The following is a 20,672-nucleotide window of genomic DNA, read 5'->3' as shown; positions in this document are numbered from 1 at the left end:
TCCATGAGGGCCTTGACAAAGGCTATTAATAGTTCATTCGCCGCGTGAAGATGGCAACGGACAGGCGGCCCTGACCTTTAATCTGAATTTTTGCTCCTTGCAATGGCCTGCTATCTCCCATATTCTTTGAGTCCTCAGCTGACGAAAAAAAAAACATAAACGCAAGTAAACAAGCATGTGCCAGACCACACACCCCATTCGATTACCTTCGTAACGACGAGCATTCTACTCCAACAACAAACTGGGGTGTCTCGTTCCAAGTGTTCACTCCAGGCGCACGCAGAGCTAAATGACCCTGCATGCCACACACACATAACACAACGCCGTGTCTCATTACAAAACGTTGTCGTCAGGTGGCTACAAGCGCCGTGCGACACAGAAAGATTAGCAGCAAGACGCAGCCTATCTAGTGGACGCTGCCGGCTTGCCAAGACCGCCTCGAGGCTAACGCTAGGGTAAGGGAGGGCAACTGTCCAGGTCATTTGGGAACTGGGATGACTGGACAACGGTCACACCGCTGGAAGCCCGTCCGCAGCCTCACATCCGGCCACAACCAACGCCTCTCTCCACTCGTCGATCCGTCGACGCATTCGGCGTGCGCGTGAGGCAGTCCTCGCAAGCCCGTTCAGGGGCACGCCATACACCAAGAATCAACACGCTATGGCCAGGTAGCCCAAGAAACATCTGGGCCGGCCGATATAGCGTGCCCTCTCCGCTCTCTCGGTCCGGCCCGGACGAGATGCCGAAGTTCTGCGGCCGCTGCTGGCAAGCTCCTTCGCGCCGCTGAGGCTTACGACGACAGCGACGACAACGTCGTCCCTGAGATGTGGTCCTCCTTCTTCTCTTGCTCGCCGCCTGGTCTCTTTCTCCCTCGCTCACTCGCTCTTATTGCTCTGGTGCGCGGAAAGCTCCTCGCCGCCACCTGGACGGGGAAAGGAGGAGAGCGGGAATACCGTCGTGGCGGATCCGGCCGCAGAGAGCAAAAGGGAGCTTTCTCCGCCGCGAAGAGAGTCGTAGTCGTCGGCTAGTCGTCGCTCCCGTGCCTCGGCCGTTCCGGGGGACCTCCGCTGCCGCTCTCCTTTCCTCTCTTCTAGCGGCGAAGCTGCAGCTAAGCCCGCACAGCGGGACGACGTCTGGGAGGATGCGGACGCTATAGAGTGCGGTGCGCGAGGCTTCTAGAAGGTGCGACCGCTCTTGAGTGGTTTTTCTTAGTCTTTTTTTTTTTCTTGAGGGTTGCAATCACCGCTTCAGCCTGTGTGTGTGCGTGTCTGTGCATAGTGGTCGCGGCTGCGAGCTGCAGAACTAGCGTTGCGTGGCCAGCGACCGCAGTCGGACCACTTTGGACATCGACAGTCCTGGACTTTGTGGATCGTCGCAGGTTGTGAGAAGACGTCGTTCGTCGCATCCTCAACAGGGCTTTACCTTACTGCTTGACCTTTCCTGGGATGCTGTGAAAGAACGAGATATCAAGGCGCCTCATCTTAGTGGTATCCCAGAAATTCCTTCTGTTTCTTCGGTACAAAGTACACACAACAAGGCAGAACGTCCGTCTTGCCGTCAGCTTTAGCGAGATTCTCAAGCAAATTTTCAAAAGACTTCTCTGGCGTTTGATATTGAGCTGTACTGGAGGTGCTGCCTTGGCTGAAAAGGAAGACTAAGCAACTTACTATAAAACGTCTACAACGAAATCGATTCCTATATGCTGAAATAGCGCTTCCTTAGGTGTTTCAAGGTTTACATGTCAGTAAAGGATCGTGAATCTAAGCCGTAAGGACTAAGAGTGACGTAGCGCCAACCTCCAAGAAAACTGCTGCACTCTGCGAACATCCTTTGCGGATCTACTCCTTAGGGGTTTCACACCTCGACGAAGGAGCCGACAACATCCGCTACTACATTCCACTGACCACAGCCTGCATATTCTGGTGAGTGTTCAGTTTGTCACAACATTTGTGGTAGTTACACCTCAACGGTTAAAGAAACGAATTAATAAGCGTGAAAACATCTAGAAGATTGGAACAAGATTAGAGCTAATAACAAACCGGCAGGCACCTTACAGAAGGTATCGTCTTGAGTCCTCCCGTCCTGATTCTTGTGCCTTGGGGATTGCACGTGCTCGTTCTTTGTCCGGGATGAGAAGAGCAGGTTATGTAGATCACCGCAGTCTTGTACGGATATTCCATGCGGTTGATCCGGACCATCTCACGGTACCTTTTCAAATTGCAGCTTAAGAACCGGAGGCTTACAACTTCCATAATTGCATGTAGCTCTTTCTTGTAGCGCTTCTAGCAAAGTAGACCGGCTGAGATCCTGCACAGATGGGCCGTATAAGCTGAGGCATGATCATCCGGATGACGTCACTTCGCGCTCGCGAGCGGAACAAATCGACCGCGTCGCGCCATTAGTTTCAAGCCACGACAGACACCTTGAAAACGCTTCGCGTTATCTGGGCGTCCGATTTACTCCCGTAACACTGTCGTTGTCTTCGTGGACGTGTTTCCCCTGCGGGAAGGTCATAGTTGGCGACACCACCTCTGCCCGCATGGGTACGTTTTCTCTAGGTGTCCGTTATATGCGTCTGCGTGCGCATGCAAGGGCTTCTTCAGACCTGGCGAGAATAAAGAGACTTTCAAGGCACGCGCTCTTAGAGATGCGGAGACAAGATATGCCAAAGCGAATGCGCCTGGAGGAGATCTCCTTGGCTGGGGGGTTGGCCAGGCGAGCACTCATGAAGCCGTAGTCGCCACTTCAGAAGGCCAAAGGGGGGGGGGGGGGGGGGAGCTTTGGTCTGCGACCCGGAGTGCGATCTTGTCGCATCTGAGTCATTCTGTTGTTTCGTTCCGCGCCACAAACCAGATACGGATGTACGGGACAATGACTGCAGCTTCTCCTGCTAAAAGCTCACGGGCATTTTGCCTTCTGGCTGGCCCACTTCGGCGCTGGTTGTTACGTGAGCGCTTGCTATGCCTTTCACCATTTTCAAGGTAAGGTCGCGTTAGACAAAGGCAGGATTTGCATACCAGAGTGCGGTGGGGTCCATGCTGCTGTTCAGGACGGTTGTAATGTAACGATTTGCTTTTCTTGCCTTCTATTCGGTCTTGTTGACAGATCCAAGTGCTAGTAGCTAGTGTGGCCATGGCATATTTTGAACCAAAGATTGTGCAAAAAGGGATACAAGCGGAGTTACCCCCCCCCCCTCCTCCTCCTCCTCCCAGGACAACCGTGACCCTGGTAGCATTCCTATTGCCCTCCCGGAAAGCTAGACTATGCTTCGGAGAGGGTATAGGCAGGTTTCCTAGTGCCATGGATCCCTGCATATACCTTCTCTCTCAAAGTTTGCTGGCACGTAAGTGAAAGCTTCAACATGCACCAGTGAGCCGAGAGCCGAAATACCGAAATATTTTCTACTCCACTGCGGTTCGCCACCGGTCTTCGCCAAAGACTTCGACAAGCAAGAGTTCCTGGCTAATAGGTAGCAAAAGTGCCGGTCAATGGTGAACCTATTTAACGAGAGTGAGGAAGGTTCGAGTTTTCAGCCCTGATTTACTAGCGCGGGCGGCTGCTTCTGGCTTTGTGCCAGCAAGTTCTGAGACAGAGCGGTACTCACTTAGCAAGGCCCCCACTTTTCTAAATGTTGCCATCTTCACCTGCGCACTTTTGCCAGCACGTGGCTGAAGGCACTCAGCGATGGCGCCGAGATCGCTTTGGGACGTGCTCGCAAGTCTTACGAACCACGTGTTGTGGTTCTTCTGTAGAAACAATGAAAAGATGTGTAGAGACGGGCGAGATTACCAAGAGGTAGACCAGATAGGGGGCCAAGGCTGCAGCTTTACCGAGGGAGTTGAAATCAATGCAGAGCACTCCACTATACGGTACTTTTTTTCTGTCTCCCTACCTCTCACGTCCTCAACTATCCTTCTTCTCCCTGAATCAGGTGTACACCGAGGGTGGGGCCATTCCCAATTATAAAAATGGGCTATTGACAGCGAATAGACATTTTTTAGTCTATTTCCTTCCCATAAATATGTCTTTTTATCTATTCATAGCCTACAGACTGCCTTAAGACTAAAGTCTACTAAAAGTGTATGGCCATAAATCTATAGATTGTCTATAGACTACCTATACTATTTGTTTTGCCTATGGGCTATTCCCTAGGATTTCTGTACAGACTTTATAGAGAGAAGTCCACGGACAGTCTATAGAGTGTCAGAAGTAATTTTCGTATGGGACGGCCATCTTAATCTACTTATGAGACATTTACATTCCGCTTACGTTGTGACCTGAAATCTTTTGGGATGCCGTTTACCGACAAGAACGTTGGAAATATTCGCAAAACATTTCGAGCAAGCTTTTTCAAATTCCACGGTTACAGCGCGACAGACGGTACGCTGAAGGAAGGACACAACACAGCACTGATTGGCAACTGAAATCTTTATTGGCTGACCACCAGGTGTAAATAACCACTGGCGGCCAAAAACTGGAAAACCAATGCAGAAATGTCATGCGTACGAAATAGAAAATGCCAACATACAACTGGCACGTGGTAATATTCACAGTGTAGCGTTTTTTTTTCTTTTGCGAATGGGTTACAGAGGGTGACCTGATGCATTCGTCTTGAAGGATTGCTACCATACATATTATTTCTCTTCGTACCGACTCGCGGTTTCTCCCGATCACCTGCCTATCAACGGGGACTTGCTGGCAAGAGAAATAATAGAAGCAGATACAATAGCATGGCTTCAGGACGAATGTACCAGCGCACCCTCCGTAACGCATTCACAAAGGAAATAATGGTACTTAGACTGTGAATGTTCACACATGCCACTTGTATGCTGGCATTTTTTATTTCCTGCGCATGTCCTGTGCATCGGTTTTTCAATTCTGGCCGCTAGTAGGTGTTTACGCTAGCTGGTTATCCTATAAAAATTTCTGTTGCCTGTCAGCTCTGTGTTGTCTACTTCCGTCGCGCTGTAACCATGGGATACAGGAACCAACTCACCCAACAAGTTGTTTTGTTGAACTTCGTTCGGAGACGCTATAGTCCGGTCACCGTGAGTCAGACGCAAGTCCAGAACGCAGCGAAAAATGCCCTTAAGAGGCGACAGTCCAGCCAATCCCGTCGACCAATTATGAAGACGTCGCCGTTAACCCCCTTACGTTTGCTAACGTTAACATCTCAGGCGACTGGCAGATGCAAGATTAACTACAGTTCAACCGGATTAACCGCGATGCCATGACAATCGTACAGCGGCGTTGGCTAAAGGACCTCCTCTCAAAGGTCATTTGCCTTTGCATTCTTGACATGCATTTGTTCGACTCTAGATGACCACACCGAACGCAGGATAGTCACCAACCAGCACTATAATAGACGGCGTGACAGATAAAAGATCTCTTGACATCTATGTGCGTGTTGCTTGTGTGCAGGGGGCAGGGGGGTTGTTTGTTGATTTTTGTACACAATGTCTACCTAACCCAGAGGCGACTGTCCGCAGTGCGAATGTTTCATCTCCCAGACGTGCACTCATAACCAACCTCCTACGCAACTCTGGCTGCCTCAGAATCTTCTCCTACCTGACCTGACGTAACCGCGCAGCGCAAATAAGCGGGTCAACAGTCAGGCGCCCGGATTCGCTCGGCTGGCGAAGAGATATGGCCCGAGGATTTGCATTCCTAGAACGACCTTACCCCCCACCTGCCCGCTTCCTGCTACAACTCGGAGAAGACGGATCGTTAAACGCGCTTTGCAGCTGCCCAGCGCAAGTCTGCACGGAGGGGGGAAACCCTTTCTTAAACGTTTTCCTCTGGACGTGAATAATAAGGCTCTTCTCCGCGATCAGATACCTGGATTTCCGACCGCACGGGCAAGTCGCCGGTATACCCAGAGCGTCACGTTGATGTTGAATGCGTTGTTTGCATTGAAACAAGCGAAAAGTGTTAATGGAGAAATGAATGGCATACCTGAGGGCGCTGTGGCGAGTTCGCTGACCAATGTAAATGAGGGCGATGCGTAGCGTGTAATAAATGGCGATACTTGTAACCTGGAATTATAGGAGGCGATGAATTCTTCTCAAGAATTACTCGGGGACACTTAATTGACTGGAATGCTTGGAGACAGGCGTTACAAGAACTACAAAATAAGCATTAAAATTTTATTCTCTTTGCATGCCATCATGTGTTCAAGCCGGTACAAATGTGTGCCTGCCTCATACTTCGAGCGGGATTACAGATCCTAAACAGGCATCTTTTCAGCGATGAAGTCGAGGGTTGGGCGAAATCTCGTCTGCTCGGGGACAATTATATTAATACTTAAAAATAGACGCCGACCAAAAGGGAAGAAATAAAAACTGGCAACGACTCAAGAAGGCGATATTCGCTTCCGAATCAAAGAAAATGAACTGCTTGCAGTGGTGACTAAAAAAAAAGCCGTCATACTACTAGAAAAGAAAGGCATATCTTAAAAACAGAAGGCTACTCCAGCGGTCCATGAGATATAACAGTCTGACACTGGTGAAGTTAACATATTGCTGTCTTCGAATATCATTTTTATTATTGCTTGTTTCCCACAGTTACACTGGGAACGAGAAGGTGTTTTTAATTCCACAGCGTGAACATTTCAAAGTTCACTTTTATCTTTCGATATTCAAGTTTTTTGCTCGAGAAATGGCCTTGACGTGATCGTCCTTTTAACGAGCCTTGTAAAGTATGCTCGGGAATGCACTGAAAACCTTTTATGTGGTTTGTGAGAAAGGAGACACTACCAAGGTTAGTCCTAATATTAGGAGAACGAGATTGTTAGCCTTTCTCTCCGTTTTGATGCGGTTTTGCTTTGAGTTCAGCAGGTGTCATGCTCATTCATGCTCAGCAGTGTCATGCAGGTGTCATTCTGTATTCATGCAGGTGTCATGCTCAGCAATGTCATGCTCTCATTCAGAGAGATCATGCTCTTGTGAAGGTCACCTCCCTTGTAATTCTCTCAGTGTGTGAATGGGAAAGCAGGATGCAAATTCTTGTTAGCGAGACTTTAACCACTCCGTGGTTTTTTGTATGCGGAGAACACGTTGAAGAAGCCTCGAAAGTGAAGTAACCACAATCTAAACGCTTCACCTTCACGCCCTATATAACAAAGAGCTTCCTGGAGAGATTCCAACATTGCGACGTACAATTAAGAGTTCTCTTTTTTGCCATGTCCGCCACAACGTTTCGAGCTGCACCGCGGAGATTTTGATTCCAGAGTCTGTCTGGCTCGAGTACAGCAGCATCTTGGCAGTATTCGTTGGAGACTAGTTCCTGAAACTTGTTTCAGAAACTCGACGCCTGATCTTTCTTTTCCCTGTTTTTTTACCATTCAATTCTGCGCATGATTGAAAGGCGCAGTCATATTGTCACCCAGTCACTCGGCTCTTGCAGGGTAGGAAAGAGCATAGCAAGTTTATACGCTCTTTCCGTGTACAAACTTGAAGAAAACCTCTTTAGACGACATGGTTTGCTTTTGAAGCTCATAATGGAGCACTTGGTGCACGATTGACAATAATAAAGGTCTTGAAACGTGGAGAGTATGGTTCCATTCACAGTACATAGATTTAGAACTTCAGGCAGACCACAAGTCCTTCACCGCATGGTCGAGATGAAAACCACGTGACATGAACACTTTCAGCCAAGACAGTACGACAGGCTTCCCTAACTCCAAACAGAGTTTTTTTTCGAAGGCAAATACACAGTCCAACACGATCTGAAGCTCATCGTCGTATCTCCGGCGACCGAGGACCGATGAACTTGCTCGGATCGGCCCAAAATACTCTCCATTTACCACGGCTTCCTTGTGTAGTTGCAAATTACCCTCCGATAAAAGTCACTGCGCAGGATAGAGGACTCCCGTTATAAAAATGGTTTCTAGACAGTCTATAGACTTCTCTGCCTTGCTATAGATATTTATTTTTGGCTATTTATAGTCTATAGACTGTCTATAGACAAAAATCTAGTAAGTGTATGGCCATAAATCTATAGATTGTCTATATACTGTCCATAGGATTTGTATTGTCTATGGACTGTTCTCTAGAATTTGTTATAGAGAGTCTGTAGAATTTATAGAAAGAAGTCTATAGACAATCTATAGATTGTCTAAAGAGATTTTTGTATGTGTCTAGCGACTAGCTAATTTCATCACCTTCAAATCGCGTCAGATTGCACAGCGACTCCAGCATCGAAATGTTTTGCGTATAGCGATACGCATGCCAAACAAGGGTCGCGGGAGACTCGAGCAGGCAGGGAGACATTCACGGTCTTGTTTTCCTCTTCTAGACACGCGACCGGACGTTCGCTTCGCCCAGAGCGGAATTCTCGGCGAGTTATTAATTGCGATAGACATCTCTCGCGAGCGTAACTTTTTCTCTTCTACGCGTAGCTCAGCCCCTCGAACAACGTCGCCCCCACGGCAAGGCTGACCGTGGCGTGGCCTTCCCGATGCCAGCGACCCCATCATACAGTGGCGACGCCTTTGCACCGCTCCGAGGCAGCACCGCGCAAATAAGGATCTCGACTCGACTTTTTTTTTCCTTCAGGTCACATAGTCGCCGGTATGCGGCGTTTTCTTATGGACGTCACACCCGCAGCCCTGACACGACCAGCCGGTGTGTCAGGCACGCAGGGCTAAATGTTCGGAGTGCCGATCGCCCCTTCATTTAATTTAATTTGACTTTTTTTTTCTCAGAGCCGATCAGTGTTCCAGACACGAGCTGGTGCAAAGGAACAAGAAAGGTGGACATCATCATCATCATCAGCCTGACGACGACCACTGCAGGGCAAAGGCCTCTCCCTTATGTCTCCAATTAACCCTGTCCTTTGCCAGCTGCGGCCACCGTATCCCCGCAAACTTCTTAATCTCATCTGCCCACCTAACTCTGTGCCGCCCCCTGCTACGCTTGCCTTCTCTTGGAATCCACACCGTTACCCATATAAGAACCAGCGGTTAAAGATATATTGGATGCGTATTGACCAGATTAGCGGTGACGATTGCGTTTTGTGGATTCCAAGGCATACAGCGCGATAATGGTCGTTGGGTGCAGGGATGGTTCTGGAGTGTGCTAAAGGGTTCAAGACAAACAAAATCAAAGGAAGGGTTGTTTATGAAGTTTCATCCGTTGACTTTAAATCGGTGGTTTGCGCGGTAACACAATGTTTTTTCTGTGTAGAAGGTTTGGTGGTGCATGTGTGAGGTAGTGATTTTGAGCGTGTGTTAGACTCAACAATTTTGTTACTGGCGGTCATTGGCGTGTTTCAGACTAGTTGTACTGTTGACTACGCAAAGTAGTGTGCACAAGAAAATACCAAATCGCTCATATTATTAATAGACCAGGTCAAGACGTCTTTTAACTACTTGCAGAAACAAGAAACATAGGTGGCAGTAATGGCAGCATAGAAAAGAATTCCGGGTTGGTAACTTGCGAAGAACGAACCTTCGTCAATTTATTGCCGTTCAAAGATTCAGCGCTCATAGCAGTGATCCCAGTTTGAACTTAAGATGGGCATTCAATGACCGTCAAGTTTTACAGAAGTTGGAATGCAGCTGCATCCCAGTGAATAACATTGTATTTATATTTCAGTTTTAGTGTCAGTAACTCGACGGCACTGTACGTTTCGTGTAAAGGAGCACAATCCCCTTTATATGTAATTTAAAATTTGAATATTGGAACTGACCTGTGCACCTGACGAAATAACTGATAACTGATCAAAAATGCATCTGACCCTATCTAATGGCAGACCCAAAAGTTATCCATCATAATGTAATGGTTTCTCAAGAATTAATCCATCATATCCTGATAGCTTTATAGGAATGAATCCAGCCAAAAGAATTTATGTTTAATAGTATGGACAACGTATATCTTATTAATGTTTGAAATGTCGCAAGAAAGCCAATTACTAATGCTGGTGCGAAGCGGACCCTACACAAACTAACAGCTCACCCAAAATGAAGTAACATAATCTGACGGCTACTCCAAAACAGCGCCAAATAATCTGATGGCAGGCGAATTATAGAACCAGTATAATCTAGCCCAACTTCAAGGTGAATTTTATTGTAGGCCTAAAGGTGGTCGAACATAAACTGATGGTTGATACAAAAATTGCTCTAACCCACCTACTAATGCTCAGTAGCCTAAAGCTGTAGCCACTGAGCCACGAAGGGAAAGACGGGGAAGGCGGGGGTCACGGTTGCAAAAAAGAAAAAAGAGAACTGTACAACAATAAGATTTTGTCGAAGCGCTTATTCAGATAGAGTTTGTATCTATAATGCAACTAATACTTTATGCCAGCAGGCACACTGTCGCAATAAAAAAAAAACTACACTCCCAGCACCAATTTACCATAGTAGTAATACCCGCAGTTTTGATATCAGCTGCAAGGCACCAGTGGTAGCTTTCACCATGCAAATAGAAAGAGCCAGTCATCCCGCTTCTATCGAAAATTGCGGACGAGATTGGGCTATTGAACTGCAGGCGTCATTTACGCATGACAATTACGCCTGATGAATATTTCATTTTAGATATCCAAACCTCGCTAATCAGCTCGCCTTCAGAAGGTAATCCACTCCTCAGTTTTGAACTCTAACGTATTCCGCAGTCAACCCCTTTGCGAAATTCAGCGTCGTAATCCGGCAATCTTCTGCGCCGTATTTTCAGAGATGAACGCGTACACACCCCCATTATGAATAATAAAAGGCCTTTAACCTATTCCGTCCTTACATTAAGGCAAAGATTAGTTAGTTTCACTGCCGCCGCGGGGCGCATCAGTTTGGAAGCGATCAAATGTAGCCACAACTATCGCTTTGTTCTTTGAACAAGAGCTCGCAGCTTAGTCCAATGGCTTCTTGCAATCTATAGGGGAGCCACCCACCGTTCCTGGCTGCACTCAATAAAAGTTTTATTAATTCATTCTGGAAAGACCACGTGATGGCACTCTGTTGTAGATAAAAGTTTCTAAACTGCTACTTCTGCTGCGGTCTTTAGTGAGGTGAATTCTCCCCCAACTCTGCTGCGAAAAGTAAAAAAAAAGCAACAATAATCGTTTTGTTCAACAACAAAATCGAAAGAGTTAAACGGCATGCTATAAAAACAGCGAATGAATTCATCGTCGCTGACAAACCGAGCCCGCGATTGCATTCGTCTGCACGAGCAGACCGTAGCAGACGTCGCAGAAGACGAATGCGTTGCAGACGACACAGACGCCGCAAAAACGTTATAGGCTTGCGAAAATCCTATACAGCCGAGCACGATTTCCAATACGCCAGCCGCGTCGCGTATTTCTCGTTTCGGCGAGAGAAATGCGTATGCAAATGCTTCAGCAGCGACAGCAGAAACTGCCAGAGTACGTGCTACGCATTTTTCCGGCTGGATTAAAAAAGCCCTCCCAACGCGAACCGCAAGAACTCGAAAGCACGAGAACGAAAAGTGGTCGGCAGAGGACGGACGGAATCCGCCTCACTGAATCAGCTTTGTTTAATCTGTGTCACAGGCATTAAGCATTGGGCCCTAGCATTCTTTTTGCATTGAGCCTGCGGGTTGCGCCCACAAAGACGGCTGTAAAAAGAGCACGCGGGTTATTTTACCGACTCGCGCTTTCGATTCAACTTCGATGACCCGATCGGCACGGCCAGATTGCGTGTTCACAAGAGCGAACACAGCTATGAGCGGAGCGACCGCTAATCCGAACTCAAGGAACAATCGAAGGGTAACGACGCACATTTGTTCGCGGACTTAATGCGTTCGTTTGGTGGAATGCGGGGAAGATGTGTGCCGCTAATTCAAGGAGAACAAGTGCATATGTTGCCCAGAGTTATCAAATCGCGCCATCGGCGAACATTTTATTTATTTATTTATTTAACCTAAAGACCCAGAAGAGGGCATTACATAGGGGGGGGGGGGGGGGGGAATGATGAAAAGAAAGCACACATAACAAATCAACTCATAACAAATGATGGTAAATATACAGAGGGCAGTTTGGGTAACATTTGGTTAAGTGCAGTATAACATATTGAAACCACAAAATTCAACACGTTCAAACAAGTGAGTAATAATTCTTCATTGTTCGGCCGCAATGTGTGCAAATAGGCGAAAGGCTAAAAGGCATGCGTGCCATATCAGCGTCTACCATTAGGCACCTTATCAGTGCACTTTTCACTACAGAGGTGGCGCAATAATCAAAACTAAAAAAAATCCTAAACATCCGATTTGGAGCAACTTTCAGACCTCTCATGTAGACAACAGTGATGACCCTTATTACGATGGTAATGGTAATAGAAGTAATGGTGGCCACATCACTAATGGTACTGTCAATAAAGCAAATAGCCGCGACTTTACCTATATTATGTGCTCTACACATCACACCTGCCTTCTGGTCGACCCCTGAGATTAGTATTGTACATACTAATTTCCGCAAATCCGCTCAAACTTCCTAATTTCGCTTGTCCCCCCCCCCCCCCCCCCCCCCCCGATCTTCTGACTTCCCTGCCTCGTTTTTATTCCGTTCAAATGCACTTCTAAAAGACCACATCTTACTTGTTATCTACACTGAAGGACAGCACATAAAGCACAAGACCGCGTAGAATGTACATCGGCGGTCCCACTTAGCGGGAACACTTGAGAACGTGGTTTTCCATCTCGCACAGTGCGAGCCACCACTGCATCGTGTGACAGCGTGCAGAAAATGTGACAGTGCGCCAGATGCGCGAGGCGGCCAAACCACGCTCTTAAGTGTTCCCGCTTAGTGTGATCGGCACTCTACTGCAGCAAGGTGCCGTCAAGTCACTCGTTTGCGATCAGTAGAATGTAAAGGAAATAAAAGCCAGAATATTACGCCCAAAGGGGAATGAAAGCCAAGAGAAAAAAAAAGCAGCCCAAGTCTACCAGGATGGAAAAAACATATCCTGAAGAGCTGTCGGCACAGGCGGTCGGGCGGGCGGTGGCGCATCCGTGTCGGGGCCATTAGGACATCGCACGCACTGGTTTGCGCGTAACGAGTGGCTCGGGCAGCCGTGCAAGAAAGTCGGCTGTATGCGAGTGGCGTCTGCTGTCGGCGCACCTCACTGCGACGGCTAGATGTCGCATCTGGAATCGAGTACGACTTCACACCGCAGTATCGACACACTGCGGCTCGCAAGACGATCTTTGGCCAAGGCTAAGCTCTGATTGGTCTCGCTCGATGCCATCGCTACGCCTGATAAAATCGATGGATCCGCCAGGAAGTTGCGAAGTGTAGGACGCATCAACGCGACCGGGGAGAGTCGGCACGCATCTTACCTGTGTATACATATTCGCCTCTAACGCGTAGAAAAAGCGCACTGCGCGTGTTGGGCAGCATGCTTGATGCGGTAGTAGAGATGCCGATAAGGACTGCTCCTGCATTTTCGAGCGTATTAGCAGCGTCCTAACCAGGCTGGGCACCAGGCTAGTCATAAGTGGGTATCAGGCTGGGCACCGGAATACACACCAGCCCAGGAACCAGCCTACCAGACAGGTTGTTAGCCTGGTAGGTACTAGACTAACATCTTATTCATCCGGTTGAAGGTTTGACATTTAACTGGAATGGGCCCATTTGTAACTTTATAATTTAGGCTACCAAGCTTGTTTAAACAAACTAGTCACGATTATGAACAAGTGCAAGAAGGCACTAAGACAACATACTCGTGGAAGTGATGTAACACTGTAAGTACCCGTTTGATAATTCGCCCAGCTAATTTCTTTTTCCACTGATACGCACCTTGAAGAGATGTGACGCAGCCTCCACACATTCGAGAGTAGCAAGGCTAATGAGGAAAAATCTTCTGATCAATACAGCGGGAAAAGTAAATGCAGCTATCTCTACCATCGATCACCTGTCCGCAACTTAGATGCAAAGCGATTGGGTAAGAAATGGATACTCTACAGAATCCCATTTGAACATCCTGGAAGCTCATCTGAAAAATGAAAGAACGGTGGTGAAATCTTCAAAAGGCGGTAGAGTAGGATACAGGCATCTACAGTCGTCGACCGTCCTAAGCAAGTTTAATTCAGTTTCTTTTCACTCAGGTGAGGGATTGCAATCAAAGACTACACAGCGTTTTTTTTTTCACATGGCGGTCGGTCTTTTCCGTTCGTTGATATTCCAACCTCGTTCTGACCTCCATAAGGCAAGCCCTGCCATTTTTTCCTTTTTCTTTCAATGAAAGAGAGAAGCGTGTGGAGGTTGAATTGATTGACGTCATAGCTTGAAGCACGTATGCATCGTCTATGTGCACTCCTATACGTGGGTCGTCTGGATATGATATCCTAGCCATGGAGATGTCACCCTCGATCAAAGAGTTGTTAAAAAGACAGAGGTGTGGTGTTATACACTGGGTGCAGATAGCTCTTTGGAATTTAGCTCGATTATGCCGATATGTATTTTCCTGAGCCTACGATGAGCACGAACATTGACAATGTCCTTGAATACCGTGTAAGTCATCGCTCCTACGTTCAGTTTGCTTTTTGCTTTTGAGCGCAGCGCACTTGCTGATTCCACTGAGTCCCTTGCTCCTAGCAATGATTTATTTGTCTGTCGTCTCGCATTTTGTTCAGCGACCAACGCAGTGCCAGTGAAGGCCATTAATGGCTGATTGAGAAAGGGTAATTGATACATGTGAGCTGTTATGGACAAACCATGTTGTGTGTAGGCGTGGTGGAGCTTTGTCGAAACTTGGGACAGCGCTGCTGGCAGACACTGTCGCGGGCTGGTACGCAGTCCATCATAGCAAACACTGAGTCACTCGTGCACTGACCTTAGTCTTTGCACGACTTAAAGTGACTCCATGGTCGTTGCGTTGGTCGGTATGGCATAAAGTCTGGTCACGTTGCTTGTTGCAAGCAATAGCTCGAAGTTATCGAACTGCGGCTTCGTTTGCATCATCGCTCTTGTATATCGAGGCCACATGCAACACTACGCCAAGCTGACAAATGATGTCAAAGCTGCGCATGCGCCAAAATCAGTCACGTCGGTAGCAAGTATGGCGTCCTGTGAAGTTTTGCAAGCTGTTTGTTCACCGCTTTGCCGGTCTGGCAAATTAAGTAGGTGTCACTTTGCCCTGCCTGTGTAGGCATCATACACGTTTACGAACGAGTCATGATTCAACCATCTTTAAAGATTCTATGCCTAGAGCGGCATTCATATTCCGACCGCTGCATCATTAAGTGATGGCCTTGGACTACTCGTATGATGTCTTCTAAAGCTTGAACGCTATAATAGCTGCATCATTGCATTGCTGCTGGAGTTAGGCATCCACAAAATACAGATCACACTCTGTGCAGTGGCCAAACAATGATGCGTGATACTCGGAGTGCTCGGACTGGCGTGTGCTCTGCTGTTCGTGCTCATATCTCACAGCACACAGGCGTCTTTTGCATTTCGTCCCCATCGAAACATCCCCCCCCCCCCCCCCCCCCCCCGCTGCCGGGATTCGATCCCGCGACATCCCAGCGCTCAGAAACCGAACGCCATGACAGCTGAACCACTACGGCAGGTCTGACCGAATTTTTATTATTTCTGACAACCTATCATTGGCACAGGACTCGCTTCAGCGGCGCTCCTGTGATATCGAAGCAACTGCGAAGGTGAATGCCAGCGCCTAATTTCTGATGCAATTCCCCTCTCTGATTTCTGGCTCAATGGCCCACTCTCTTGGTCGAGCGTACGTCAACCGAGCAGGGCACACTGTAGACCGGGGTAGCGCTAGGGACCGGCTCGTCACCTATCATGAAATAACCCTCTATTACAGGGAGCAAAGACTCGTCTACCCCCCACCACACATCTCCCTCTCGAAAGAACAACAAACTACCTGGAGACAGCTTCAGGCTCGCACATTCCATTCACTGGCTTTGTTAGCCCTTATCCACCCAGGCCAATACAGACCCGAAAGCTCTCTTTGTGGGGCTCCGAGAGCCAACTTTTACCGCATTTTATATCTCTGCCGAAAATTCCAATTACCATCTCACTGGAACCTCACGGACAAAGAGGGTTGGGAGATCGCGGTCTCCAGCTCCTAACCAGCCTCACAAAGGCGGCTGGTAGAGTGGGCTGGAGGGGTCGCCGCACGTCATGGATTGTTGGTCGCCACCCGGGATCAAGAGCTAGACCAACCCAAGGCAGTCACTCATCCACAAGGCTGATCAATAAAGTTTTCACCTACCTACCTATCCCCTTTGATGAAAACGCTAGAGGTGGCATTCTCCTTCTCCTCCGACCTTTCCCTGCCCTCTCTCTTTCTCATAATACGAGTCTCGAATACACAGAGAGAAAGCAGCGAGATGTAAACACCGACTCTCCCACGCTATCATCCCATCATCCTAGCGCGCGGCAGACAGAGGCGCGAGAATAAGGAACGCTAATTGCGACTCGCCTCGCCCCGTGCAGCCGCGCATAATCAATTAGCCTCATCGTATACGCAACCGCCATTACAACCGGCGGCGATGCGAGACGCGAGTGAACGCTGAGAACAGAGTCAAGTCAAGGCCGTGAAACGAGACCCTCGTGTATCCGGTGGGGGTGCGAGCGACGAGCAGCAAGTACGTAGCAAGAGCCGACCTATTGTAACGGAACAACAAACACGCGCAGTGTTCGGGAAAAAGGCATTATCGCCAACAGCTTAGCCGAGGTGCTTCTTTAAGTGGCCCGAATGGTGCCATTGAAACGCGAAGAGATGCAAGGCCGCTACACAGAGGTGCGAGCATATCAAGAGTCTTCAGCATAGGCGCGCCTGTGAGCTGTTGTTTGCTCTTGGGTGCTCCATGTTCGCAAGTCGGCGAGGCCGGAGTTTTGGACGCTGCCCCGCAGGACCTTTTCTTCCGCCTCTATAGCTATCCCATTCATATAGGCCTTACCTGTGCAGTGGAGGGTGCATTTAAGAGCAATATAGAAGCCCAAAGTTTGCAGTAAACACAACATTTTTTCCCCAAAGTTGGTTTAGTTTGGTTTATGGGGGTTAAACGCCCCAAAGCGACTCAGGCTATGAGAGACAGCGTAGTGAAGGGCTCCGGAAATTTCGCCCACCTGGGGTTCTTTAACGTGCACTGACAACGCACATTACCCGCGCCTCTAGAATTGCGCCTCCATCGTTCGCCCCAAAGTGTCATGAAAAAAAAAGTAATGGGCGTTAGTGTCCGACAGGTACATTGCCAAGAAAAAAAATAGCTACGCATGTCGATTATAGCTTTGAAGTAAGTGTTGGTTGTGTGAAAATAAAGCTCTTCGGTTCAAGTTGTCAAGACCTGTACAAGCTGAAGTACTTTATACTGTAGACCAAGTGCAGACAGCTAGGCTCATTAGTTCCCCTGAGCACCAGCACTAACAGGCGTTCGTTAGCGCTGGTTCAACGTTTTTGTGGCGCCTATAGCTCTTCAATCCTCTGTGTTTAGACTGGTGCCATTGAGTTCTCTAGAACTAGCATGGCAAGTGCCACGGACATATTCCCATTCTTTCGATTACGCGCTTTTGAACGTATTGAGCTCTCGACTGGTGCAAGAAACAAAATAATGATAGCTTTTAAAGTTTTGTTTCCAATAGCACACCTCAACCAACCTGACTCAGCAAAGAAACGAAGGATGGCGAGGGTTGTAGTATACAGTTCTCAGTCTTCCCCAGAATTATTCCAGGGCTAACAAACAACAGAATGTCTCGGAAGGCCGGTCGAGTGGATGTTGACGTCGGTAAGATGTTTGCACCTTGTGCATGCCGTAAATTGGGGCATACTTGCGTCGGAGTAACAAAATCAAACACCGCTTTCAAGAGACCTGTGTAGTTGAAAGCCCACCTTCAATTCAGCGCGCCATTTTCGACAACATAGAAAAAACAACAGCCGTCTACATTTTTCGCCGCATTCTGCAGGGCAGTCGTGCTGCAACGCATTTGCCCACTGAAACAATGCGCGTCCGTTATCTCTGAAAACCTTATGCAGGTCACAGTTTCAGCGCCATTCACGGTGACCATTCAAGGGGGTTGGCGCATGCACTCGCCGACTAAGCGAGGATTTCGCAACTCTGCACCTACGCAGTTGGTCTCCAGAGAGCGATAACGTTCTTCAGCCGCCCCAGAACCGACCGCTTTTGAAAGCGGCTTTCTCAGGCTCTCGCTGTCTGAGCAAACGAATTCTCAGTTCGGCGACAGACACGCTCGGGAAAAGGTCATTCATCACATATTATCGACTAAGGACCCGTTTTGCGTAGCGTTCAGTTTGTTAGGTGGAGTACAAAAGGGGTCAGCTCGAACTCAAGACGGAAGGGCGGCAGTGTAGCGTTTCAACCGACGAGGCATTGTATGTCACCGGTTGTCTCTCCCAGAGTTCGGATGGAAATGAGCCCGTTGGAAACAATTTAATGGTCTGCGCAACTTAATGAAGCTCAGTGACCTAATAACTGTCGGATGCAGTGCATATGGTGGTACATTTGGAGCTTTAAGATTTAAGATACACCGGATAGTGCATGTATCGCGTTGTTTTTACTGCGCCCATGCCATCTTTATTTAGTTTTCAGAAAGAGAGAGACAGAGAAAAGAAGTGACGGGAGATTATTCATGGCTACCCATGGATGGCTACTCTGCACAATGGAAAGGGAGATGAAAGGAGAACAAGTGAATCGAGCATGAAAGTTATGTTAAGCTCGCAGTGTGGAATTTTTCCAAGTCGTCCTTTGGTCTCCAAAAGCGTCTCTCGAAATGTGAGGAAAGCCTTGATGGCTACAAGGGTCCTGACATTCCCAAGAGTGTGAACTATGAATCCTAAACCATCTCCTAGTAAGCGCCCGTCGCTAGTACTGGAAGTCGCATCCGTGTACATCTGAAGCGCCTTGGCCCTACTCTGTTCCCCCTTAAGAACGAACCAGCAGAGCTTGAGCAAGGACGCACCCACGGAGATTGGCGTGCTGAGTTGTCTAGTTACGCAGCCAGACCATCTTTTAACCCTTCGGGAGCCTTGAATATATATCGGTAGAACTTCCGCTGGCGCCTACAACGAGCCTGGAGGCGACCGTGCCAGCCTCGCCGGAAACCATGGCCGCGAAGCCTGCGGCGAAACAGTCTTCCTCGCCTTCTACGTGAGCCCTTTGTTTCAACCGCTCTTCCTCTGCGGCGCCCGATTTTCACCGGCCCTCGTCCGTCCCCCGCTCTTCCAGTGGCTGCTCGGTGGGCCGACCGTGTGAACGACTCTCTGCGATCGCTCGGATGACCTCGCTGGGCGGCTCGTGACCGCATACGTGCTGTGATGACCGCGACTACAGGCTCTTCCGTGTTATCCCGGTTATAAGCGTCCGACCCCTACAAAAATGGTCTATAGACAGTCTATAGACTTCTTATAGACTGTATTGCCCTCCTATAGATATTTCTTTTTGTCTACTCATAGTATATAGACTGTCTATGGACAAAAGTCTACTAAAAGTGTATGGCCATAAATTTATAGATTGTCTATAAACTTTCTATAGAATTTGTATTGCCTATAGACTGTTCTCTAGGGTCTGTCTATAGCGAGTCTATAGACTTCATAGACAGAAATCAATAGACAGTCTAAAGACTGTCTGAAGAAATTTTTGTAAGGGGAGGTTGTTGTATTCATGCCGATCGCCTTCGTACATAAGTGGCCACGACTAGTGAGAGCGATCAACTAAAGCATATGAAACCACTGTTGTACTGCCTGCCGCTGAAAATAAAAAAAAATAAAACGCAGGCCAATCTGAGGTTCGGTACCTTTTTTTTGGTATAGGGTAACTTTTTCTAAGCCTACATTGCGCTGGCCAAATGTGTAGGGGAATCCCCCAAGGTGGAGTAGGTTCCACTAACTCTGTTCCCACTTCGAGTTATTGACCAATTCGCTCTCGCCCTACCATGAGTTTGCCGTCCCGGTTAGCTCACTGCTCCGGTGAAGCGGTGGTGCCGGGTTCGAACCCCGGACCAGGACGAATTTTTCTTTAACTGCGAAGTTTCTGAGAGGTCTGTATATCCTTCCTTTGTAGCCGTATGGCTGCGCTTGGGTGAATGCCAATGAGTAATTACTCCCTTATTACCTACATTGCGCTAAACGCTCTTAGGTGAACTCCCATTGAACCAGATGCATTCTTAAACGCTGTCTTTTCCTTCTTCTTCACCTTCATCTTCTACGCTTTCGCCATTTTCCAGGATCACCTAGCTAACATGGATCGCCTATCTATTCACCTACGAGTAATACACGTAACGTATACCTGCACGGCCATGCATGTAGTGTGGGCTTTAAAGGGCGGTGTATTTAACGTGCACTGTGTGTGTGGTATTATTTTATCCAGGTTACCTTAGACCTGTACTGCTATCCGGATAAGGTAGGCTGGTACGCAATTCTGCCTATTTATACAATCTAGGCTACTTTCGTCACCGACTTCTGCTTCTATTTCTTTCAAGCACTACCTAGATGACATGGGCGCCAACCGGAACCCCTTTCTGCATGGTTAACATCCCTGCCCTTTCCTCCTCCTCTTTATCTATCTATCTAGATGACATGGACAACCTAACCTCCTATCTCTACGTGGTCCTGTACACAGTGTACTCTTTTAAAGATGTGGGCGCCCTTTGTTGGCGTCTATTTGACCTCGGACCAGGATTAACACTCATCAGACCTTTTTTGCATCGACGCAAAAGCGCCGCCATGATTTTTGGACACA

General features: G+C 48.1%; 1 protein-coding gene across 1 annotated transcript in view; it reads left to right on the top strand.

Annotated features, from left to right (window-relative positions):
• Positions 1-1,013: 1,013 nt before the first annotated feature.
• LOC144101420 (uncharacterized) overlaps positions 1,014-20,672 on the top strand; it is a 58,473-nt gene continuing 38,814 nt past the window's right edge. Inside the window, exon 1 of the mRNA XM_077634584.1 lies at positions 1,014-1,922. The gene's annotated coding sequence lies outside the window, so the exon portion shown is untranslated. The remainder of the gene's footprint in view (positions 1,923-20,672) is intronic.

This window comes from Amblyomma americanum, chromosome 8 (assembly GCF_052857255.1).
Source record: "Amblyomma americanum isolate KBUSLIRL-KWMA chromosome 8, ASM5285725v1, whole genome shotgun sequence".
NCBI classification, from domain to species: domain Eukaryota; kingdom Metazoa; phylum Arthropoda; class Arachnida; order Ixodida; family Ixodidae; genus Amblyomma; species Amblyomma americanum.
This window is presented reverse-complemented; position numbering and strand designations above follow the sequence as displayed.